This window comes from Nerophis ophidion, unplaced genomic scaffold, assembly GCF_033978795.1.
Source record: "Nerophis ophidion isolate RoL-2023_Sa unplaced genomic scaffold, RoL_Noph_v1.0 HiC_scaffold_90, whole genome shotgun sequence".
Taxonomy (NCBI): Eukaryota; Metazoa; Chordata; class Actinopteri; order Syngnathiformes; family Syngnathidae; genus Nerophis; species Nerophis ophidion.
In genome coordinates, this window is record NW_026907012.1 from 137,501 (window position 1) to 147,500 (window position 10,000).

The following is a 10,000-nucleotide window of genomic DNA, read 5'->3' on the forward strand; positions in this document are numbered from 1 at the left end:
TGGGAAAAGCCCCGAGAGGCTGGGTCGAATCAGGTCTTTCCATTTTTTATGTTTGTCCACCCAGGGTGTCCGTGTCCCCTGGTGTGTCCGTCATAGCGCCCCCTAGGCGGGCACGCCGTAGGGCCGAGCCCCTGTCGCTCCGGCCCTGGGAAAAGCCCCGAGAGGCTGGGTCGAATCAGGTCTTTCAATTTTTTATGTTTGTCCACCCAGGGTGTCCGTGTCCCCTGGTGTGTCCGTCATAGCGCCCCCTAGGCGGGCACGCCATAGGGCCGAGCCCCTGTCGCTCCGGCCCTGGGAAAAGCCCCGAGAGGCTGGGTCGAATCAGGTCTTTCAATTTTTTATGTTTGTCCACCCAGGGTGTCCGTGTCCCCTGGTGTGTCCGTCATAGCGCCCCCTAGGCGGGCACGCCGTAGGACCGAGCCCCTGTCGCTCCGGCCCTGGGAAAAGCCCCGAGAGGCTGGGTCGAATCAGGTCTTTCAATTTTTATGTTTGTCCATCCATGGTTTAAATGTCCCGAAATGTGTCCGGGATAGCGCCCCCTGGCCGGGCGCGCACTCAGGACCGAGCCCCTGTCGCTCGAGTCCTGGAAGTCCTTAAGAAAGAGGCTGGTCTGAAATCAGGTCGAAAAAATTTTTATGTTTGTCCATCCATGGTTTAAATGTCCCGAAATGTGTCCGGGATAGCGCCCCCTGGCCGGGCGCGCACTCAGGACCGAGCCCCTGTCGCTCGAGTCCTGGAAGTCCTTAAGAAAGAGGCTGGTCTGAAATCAGGTCGAAAAAATTTTTATGTTTGTTCTTCCAGGGTGTCCATGTCCCTAAATGTGTCCGAGATAGCGCCCCCTAGGCGGCCACGCATGTCCGCGTGAGCCCCTGTCGCTCAGAGCCTGGAAGAACCATTCGAAAAAAGAACCATCGAAAAGAGGGGGAAAATCCAACTTTTGAGTCCCAAAATAGCTCACTTTGACTCGGACACATTTCCTGCCAATTCGGCCTGTCTAAGCCTGGCGCACCTACTAACGTGATGGGGGTGTTTTGGTAGACCTGGTAAAAACAGGGAAAATCGAAAGAGGCTTAAAGTAGGCTAGAACTCAAGCCTCTCTCGTTGTTGGACTTAGAAAAAATCCGGCTCGAAAAATAAATCCCATTGAAATGCATTGGGCTTGGCGCTGGGATTTTTTTCTAAGTATGTGAACGAAAGAGGCTAAGGAGGCTGGAAGTTAGGCCTCTCTCGTTGTTGGACTTAGAAAAAATCCACTTTTTTTGCACGGGATTTTTTCTAAGTGTCACATGGAAGAGGCTAAACAGGCTGGAGGCCAGGCCTCTCTCGTTGTTGGACTTAGAAAAAATCCCAAAAGTGGACACTCTGACAAAATCACGCATGTTGACACTTAGGCAAAAAATCCAACTTTTGCTCCACGGAAGAAAGAGGCTAAGGAGGCTGGAACTTAGGCCTCTCTCGTTGTTGGACTTTGAAAAAATCCACTTTTTTTGCACGGGATTTTTTCCAAGTGTCTCATGGAAGAGGCTAGACAGGCTGGAGGCCAGGCCTCTCTCGTTGTTGGACTTTGAAAAAATCCCAAAAGTGGACACTCTGACAAAATCACGCATGTTGACACTTTGGCAAAAAATCCAACTTTTTTGGACTTGGCCCGGCTTTTCTTCCATTTGTCCCCCACTTGGGCTGGTTCACTCCTGGGTATCTTTTGGTCATTCCCGGGGGCCCCGGAGCTCGCGCAGCTCGCTGCGGGACTTCTGGAACTCCATCCTGGGTAGGATTTTTAAACAATTTCGGACCTTTTTCCAACTTTTTCTCAAATTGTCCCCCACTTTCGCTGGTTCACTCCTGGGTATCTTTTGGTCATTCCCGGGGGTCCCGGAGCTCGCGCAGCTCGCTGCGGGACTTCTGGAACTCCATCCTGGGTAGGATTTTTAAACAATTTCGGACCTTTTTCCAACTTTTTCTCAAATTGTCCCCCACTTTTGATGGTTCACTTCTGGGTGCCTTTTGGTCATTCCCGGTGTTCCTGCGGCTCGCGCAGCTCGCTGCGGGGCTTCTGGAACTCCATCCTGGGTAGGATTTTTAATCAATTTCGGACCTTTTTCCAACTTTTTCTCAAATTGTCCCCCACTTTTGATGGTTCACTTCTGGGTGCCTTTTGGTCATTCCCGGTGTTCCTGCGGCTCGCGCAGCTCGCTGCGGGGCTTCTGGAACTCCATCCTGGGTAGGATTTTTAATCAATTTCGGACCTTTTTCCAACTTTTTCTCAAATTGTCCCCCACTTTTGATGGTTCACTTCTGGGTGCCTTTTGGTCATTCCCGGTGTTCCTGCGGCTCGTGCAGCTCGCTGCGGGACTTGTGGAACTCCATCCTGGGTAGGATTTTTAATCAATTTCGGACCTTTTTCCAACTTTTTCTCAAATTGTCCCCCACTTTTGATGGTTCACTTCTGGGTGCCTTTTGGTCATTCCCGGTGTTCCTGCGGCTCGCGCAGCTCGCTGCGGGGCTTCTGGAACTCCATCCTGGGTAGGATTTTTAATCAATTTCGGACCTTTTTCCAACTTTTTCTCAAATTGTCCCCCACTTTTGATGGTTCACTTCTGGGTGCCTTTTGGTCATTCCCGGTGTTCCTGCGGCTCGTGCAGCTCGCTGCGGGACTTGTGGAACTCCATCCTGGGTAGGATTTTTAATCAATTTCGGCCCTTTTTCCAACTTTTTCTCAAATTGTCCCCCACTTTTGATGGTTCACTTCTGGGTGCCTTTTGGTCATTCCCGGTGTTCCTGCGGCTCGCGCAGCTCGCTGCGGGGCTTCTGGAACTCCATCCTGGGTAGGATTTTTAATCAATTTCGGACCTTTTTCCAACTTTTTCTCAAATTGTCCCCCACTTTTGATGGTTCACTTCTGGGTGCCTTTTGGTCATTCCCGGTGTTCCTGCGGCTCGCGCAGCTCGCTGCGGGGCTTCTGGAACTCCATCCTGGGTAGGATTTTTAATCAATTTCGGACCTTTTTCCAACTTTTTCTCAAATTGTCCCCCACTTTTGATGGTTCACTTCTGGGTGCCTTTTGGTCATTCCCGGTGTTCCTGCGGCTCGTGCAGCTCGCTGCGGGGCTTCTGGAACTCCATCCTGGGTAGGATTTTTAATCAATTTCGGACCTTTTTCCAACTTTTTCTCAAATTGTCCCCCACTTTTGATGGTTCACTTCTGGGTGCCTTTTGGTCATTCCCGGTGTTCCTGCGGCTCGCGCAGCTCGCTGCGGGGCTTCTGGAACTCCATCCTGGGTAGGATTTTTAATCAATTTCGGACCTTTTTCCAACTTTTTCTCAAATTGTCCCCCACTTTTGATGGTTCACTTCTGGGTGCCTTTTGGTCATTCCCGGTGTTCCTGCGGCTCGTGCAGCTCGCTGCGGGACTCGTGGAACTCCATCCTGGGTAGGATTTTTAAACAATTTGGTACTTTTTCCTCCTTTTCCTCCATTTTTCCCCCACTTTCGCTGGTTCACTTCTGGGTGCCTTTTGGTCATTCCCGGTGTTCCTGCGGCTCGTGCAGCTCGCTGCAGGGCTTCTGGAACTCCATCCTGGGTAGGATTTTTAAACAATTTGGCACTTTTTCCTCCTTTTCCTCCATTTTTCCCCCACTTTCGCTGGTTCACTTCTGGGTGCCTTTTGGTCATTCCCGGTGTTCCTGCGGCTCGTGCAGCTCGCTGCGGGACTTGTGGAACTCCATCCTGGGTAGGATTTTTAAACAATTTGGTACTTTTTCCTCCTTTTCCTCCATTTTTCCCCCACTTTCGCTGGTTCACTTCTGGGTGCCTTTTGGTCATTCCCGGTGTTCCTGCGGCTCGTGCAGCTCGCTGCGGGGCTTGTGGAACTCCATCCTGGGTAGGATTTTTAAACAATTTGGTACTTTTTCCTCCTTTTCCTCCATTTTTCCCCCACTTTCGCTGGTTCACTTCTGGGTGCCTTTTGGTCATTCCCGGTGTTCCTGCGGCTCGTGCAGCTCGCTGCGGGACTTGTGGAACTCCATCCTGGGTAGGATTTTTAAACAATTTGGTACTTTTTCCTCCTTTTCCTCCATTTTCCCCCCACTTTCGCTGGTTCGCTTCTGGGTGCCTTTTGGTCATTCCCGGTGTTCCTGCGGCTCGTGCAGCTCGCTGCGGGACTTGTGGAACTCTACCCTGGGTGGGATCATATGATTTTCAACCCATTTTGGACCTTTTTCCCGACTTTCCCTCCATTTCCCTCCCACTTTCGATGGTCCACTCCTGGGTGTCTTTTGGTCATTCCCGGGACCCGGGAAGCCTCGGGCCTGCGGCGGGACTTGTGGATCTCCATGCTGGGCATGATTTTATGAGTTTTCTGGACTTTCTCTTCCCCGGGACCCGGGAGGCACGCGGCTGGACGTTATGCCCCCTAAAATCCCTCCCTTTGCTCGTAAGGCCAATTTTCCTCCGGATTTACTCTCTATAGACCCCAAGGAAAAAAATACCCGACCGGCGTCCATTTTTGACATCGGTCTCCAATCTAGGGCACGCGGGCCGAAAGCGGTACGCCGGTTCCGAAATCCGGCCCCCGCATTTTTTGGGTATTTTTTGAAAAAAATGGCATTTTTGGGACCGGGGGGACTTGCTGGACTCAGTCCCGGGTGCGGATTTTGAAAACTTTGAGGACTTTTGGATTTTCCCCCAGCTTTTCTCCCCCACTTGCAGTTTGACTTTGCGGGGTGCGTTACGGCTGTGCCGGGCGTCCCTGGACTCGGGTGGCCAGCTGCGGGGCTGGTGGGGGACTGATTTTTGAACACTTTGAGGACTTTTGGCTACTCTGCCAGCTTTTCTCCCCCACTTGCAGTGTGACTTTGCGGGCCTTGTTACGGAGGTGCCGGGCTTCCCTGGACTCGGGTGGCCAGCTGCGGGACTCGTGGGACTGATTTTGGAACACTTTGAGGACATTTAACTTCTTTCCCAGCTTTTTTCCCCTCCACTTCCAGTTTGACTTTGCGGGGTGCGTTATGGACGTGCTGGGCATCCCGGAACTCGGGCGGCCGGCTGCGGGACATTTTGCCCTCCTCCAAACCCCAGCCCTCTTTGTTTATCATGCCTATTTTCTGCTGGACACACACCCTCTCTTTTGAGCTGCCTCTTTTTTTACATTTGGATATGATTTATTGATGAATGGATTTGTTTTCCCCTTTTTAAATGATGGTTGATGTCTACCTTTTTAATACTTGCTTCTGGCTGCAGCCGAGACTTACAGTGTGATGCATCCAACCCCAACCCTGGTTTTTGTTTCCCTTAAAAACTTGGGGAAATGGACAGCTTTTTGGGGGGGCACTTCCAGCAAATGGAGGGACCTATTTGGAATTCCCCACCCGGGTGGAGATCCACGGCGAGCCGGCCTTCCTAAAGGGACAGCAACATGGACACTCTGCCATCATTGCAGCTTCTTTTTTTTTTTGGGGCACTCTGTCATATTTCCAGCTTTTTTTCGTGCTGACTTCCAGCAAATAGAGGGACCTGTTTTGAATTCCCTACCCGGGTGTAGATCCACGGCAAGCCGGCCTTCTTAAAGGGACAGGCACCCCCCTGTCCCTTGACACCTGCTTCCCTCCTCGGCGTCACCGAAATCCCACAAAATGACTGAAAATAGGACCCCAAATGACATCACTCGGTCCGGTTCTTTGGGTCTCACTCGGGGGCTTCTTTGACTCTGGAAGGCATGGTGAACCAAAAGTAGACACTTGGAAAAAATCCCCACTTTACAAGTTGACACTTTGAAAAAAAATCCCGACTATATAAGTTGACACTTGGAAAAAATCCCCACTTTATAAGTTGACACTTGGAAAAAATCCCCACTTTATAAGTTGACACTTAGAAAAAATCCCCACTTTATAAGTTGACACTTAGAAAAAATCCCGACTTTATAAGTTGACACTTAGAAAAAATCCCCACTTTATTTTGGAAAGGTTGGTACACCAAAAGTGGACACTTAGAAAAAATCCCCACTTTATTTTGGAAAGGTTGGTACACCAAAAGTGGACACTTAGAAAAAATCCCGACTTTGACTTTCGCAGGTCTATTACACTAAAAGTTGACACTCTGTCATATTTCCAGCTTTTTTTTGTGCTGACTTCCAGCAGATAGAGGGACCTATTTTGAATTCCCTACCCTGGTGCAGAACCACGGCAAGCCGGCCTTCCTAAAGGCACAGGCACATGGACACTCTGCCATAAGTGCAGCTTTTTCTTCTAAGGGTGCAGCGGCGGCGGAAGTCCACCGGAGGGCTCCAAATCCCCGCTTTCCTTTTTAGGCTTAAAGTGGCTTTTCCCTCCTTAAAAACTTGGGGAAATGGACAGCTTTTTGGGGGGGCACTTCCAGCAAATAGAGGGACCTATTTGGAATTCCCCACCCGGGTGGAGATCCACGGCAAGCCGGCCTTCTTAAAGGGACAGGCACATGGACACTCTGCCATCATTGCAGCTTCTTCTTTTTTTTTTTTCCCCTGTCATATTTCCAGCTTTTTTGTGCTGACTTCCAGCAAATAGAGGGACCTGTTTTGAATTCCCTACCCGGGTGTAGATCCACGGCAAGCCGGCCTTCTTAAAGGGACAGGCACCCCCCTGTCCCTTGACACCTGCTTCCCTCCTCGGCGTCACCGAAATCCCACAAAATGACTGAAAATAGGACCCCAAATGACATCACTCGGTCCGGTTTTTTGGGTCTCACTCGGGGGCTTCTTTGACTCTGGAAGGCATGGTGAACCAAAAGTGGACACTTGGAAAAAAAATCCCCACTTTACAGGTTGACACTTGGAAAAAAATCCCCACTTTATAAGTTGACACTTGGAAAAAATCCCGACTATATAAGTTGACACTTAGAAAAAATCCCGACTATATAAGTTGACACTTAGAAAAAATCCCCACTTTATTTTGGAAGTGTTGGTACACCAAAAGTTGACACTTAGAAAAAATCCCGACTTTATTTTGGAAGGGTTGGTACACCAAAAGTTGACACTTAGAAAAAATCCCGACTTTATTTTGGAAGGGTTGGTACACCAAAAGTTGACACTTAGAAAAAATCCCGACTTTATTTTGGAAGGGTTGGTACACCAAAAGTTGACACTTAGAAAAAATCCCAACTTTTACACTTAGAAAAAATCCAGCTTTTTGTTGCTGACTTCCATCAAATAGAGGGACTTTTTCCATGTTTCTTAACCGGGTGTCGATCCAAGGCAGGTGGGCCTTCTGGAAGCGACACCCTCCTTGACACTTAGAAAAAATCCAGCTTTTTGTTGCTGACTTCCATCAAATAGAGGGACTTTTTCCATGTTTCTTAACCGGGTGTCGATCCAAGGCAGGTGGGCCTTCTGGAAGCGACCCTCTCCTTCACACTCTGTCATATTTTCAGCTTTTTTGTGCTGACTTCCATTCAATAGAGGGACTTTTTCCATGTTTCTTAACCGGGTGTCGATCCAAGGCAGGTGGGCCTTCTGGAAGCGACACCCTCCTTCACACTTAGAAAAAATCCAGCTTTTTGTTGCTGACTTCCATTAAGTAGAGGGACTTTTTTCTTTTTTCTTAACCGGGTGGTGATCCAAGGCGGGTGGGCCTTCTGGAAGCGACACCCTCCTTGACACTTAGAAAAAATCCAGCTTTTTGTTGCTGACTTCCATCAAATAGAGGGACTTTTTCCATGTTTCTTAACCGGGTGTCGATCCAAGGCAGGTGGGCCTTCTGGAAGCGACCCTCTCCTTCACACTTAGAAAAAATCCAGCTTTTTGTTGCTGACTTCCATTAAATAGAGGGACTTTTTTCATTTTTCTTAACCGGGTGTCGATCCAAGGCAGGTGGGCCTTCTGGAAGCGACACCCTCCTTGACACTTAGAAAAATTCCAGCTTTTTGTTGCTGACTTCCATTAACTAGAGGGACTTTTTTCATTTTTCTTAACCGGGTGGTGATCCAAGGCAGGTGGGCCTTCTGGAAGCGACACCCTCCTTGACACTTAGAAAAAATCCAGCTTTTTGTTGCTGACTTCCATCAAATAGAGGGACTTTTTCCATGTTTCTTAACCGGGTGTCGATCCAAGGCAGGTGGGCCTTCTGGAAGCGACACCCTCCTTGACACTTAGAAAAATTCCAGCTTTTTGTTGCTGACTTCCATTAACTAGAGGGACTTTTTTCATTTTTCTTAACCGGGTGGTGATCCAAGGCAGGTGGGCCTTCTGGAAGCGACACCCTCCTTGACACTTAGAAAAAATCCAGCTTTTTGTTGCTGACTTCCATCAAATAGAGGGACTTTTTTCATTTTTCTTAACCGGGTGGTGATCCAAGGCAGGTGGGCCTTCTGGAAGCGACACCCTCCTTGACACTTAGAAAAATTCCAGCTTTTTGTTGCTGACTTCCATTAACTAGAGGGACTTTTTTCATTTTTCTTAACCGGGTGGTGATCCAAGGCAGGTGGGCCTTCTGGAAGCGACACCCTCCTTGACACTTAGAAAAAATCCAGCTTTTTGTTGCTGACTTCCATCAAATAGAGGGACTTTTTTCATTTTTCTTAACCGGGTGTCGATCCAAGAATGGTGGGCCTTCTGGAAGTGACACCCTCCTTGACACTTAGAAAAATTCCAGCTTTTTGTTGCTGACTTCCATCAAATAGAGGGACCTATTTGGAATTCCCCACCCGGGTGGAGATCCACGGCAAGCCGGCTTTCCTAAAGGGACAGGCACATGGACACTATTCGCAGCTTCTTTTTTTTTTTTTGGCACTGACTTCCAGCTAAGGGTGCAGCGGCGGCGGAAGTCCACCGGAGGGCTCCAAATCCCCGCTTTCCTTTTCAGGCTTAAAGTTGCCTTTCCCTCTTTAGAGCCTTGGGCAAATGTACAGCTATATTTTGTGCTGACTTCCAGCAAATAGAGGGACCTATTTTGAATTCCCTACCCGGGTGTAGATCCACGGCAAGCCGGCCTTCTTAAATGGACAGGCACCCCCCTCCCGGAACACCTGCTTCGCTCCTCGGCGTCACCGAAATCCCACAAAATGACTCAAAATAGGGCCCCAAATGACATCACTCGGCCCGGTTGTTTAGGTCTCACTCTGGGGCTTCTATGACCCTGGAGGGCATGGTACAGCAAAAGTGGACACTTAGAAAAAATCCCGACTTTTAAAAGTTGACACTTAGAAAAAATCCCGACTTTATTTTGGAAGGGTTGGTACGCGAAAAGTTGACACTTAGAAAAAATCCCGACTTTGTTTTGGAAGTGTTGGTACTCCAAAAGTTGACACTTAGAAAAAATCCCGACTTTGTTTTGGAAGGGTTGGTACTCCAAAAGTTGACACTTAGAAAAAATCCCGACTTTGTTTTGGAAGGGTTGGTACTCCAAAAGTTGACACTTAGAAAAAATCCCGACTTTGTTTTGGAAGGGTTGGTACTCCAAAAGTTGACACTTAGAAAAAATCCCGACTTTGACACTTAGAAAAATTCCAGCTTTTTTTCCCTCTGACTTCCATTAAATAGAGGGACTTTTTTCATGTTTCTTAGCCGGGTGTCGATCCAAGGCGGGCGGGCCTTCTGGAAGCGACACCCTCCTTGACACTTTGTCATATTTTCAGCTTTTTTGTGCTGACTTCCATTCAATAGAGGGACTTTTTTCATGTTTCTTAACCGGAATGTGATCCAAGGCGGGTGGGCCTTCTGGAATGGACACCCGCCTGGACACTTAGGGTTAGGGTTAGGGTTAGGGTTGGGATTAGGGTTAGGGTTAGCGGGGCGTTCTTGAAGGGACTCCCTCCGGAACACCTTGTCATATTTCCAGCTTTTTTCCTCTGACTTCCATCAAATAGAGGGACTACTTTTGACTTATCGACCCGGCTGGTGATCCAAGGCCGGGGGGCCTCCTGGAAGGGACCCCCGCCTGGACACCTAGGGTTAGGGTTAGGGTTAGGGTTGGGATTAGGGTTAGGGTTAGGGTTAGGGTTAGCCAGCTTTTTGTTGCTGACGGCGGGTGGGC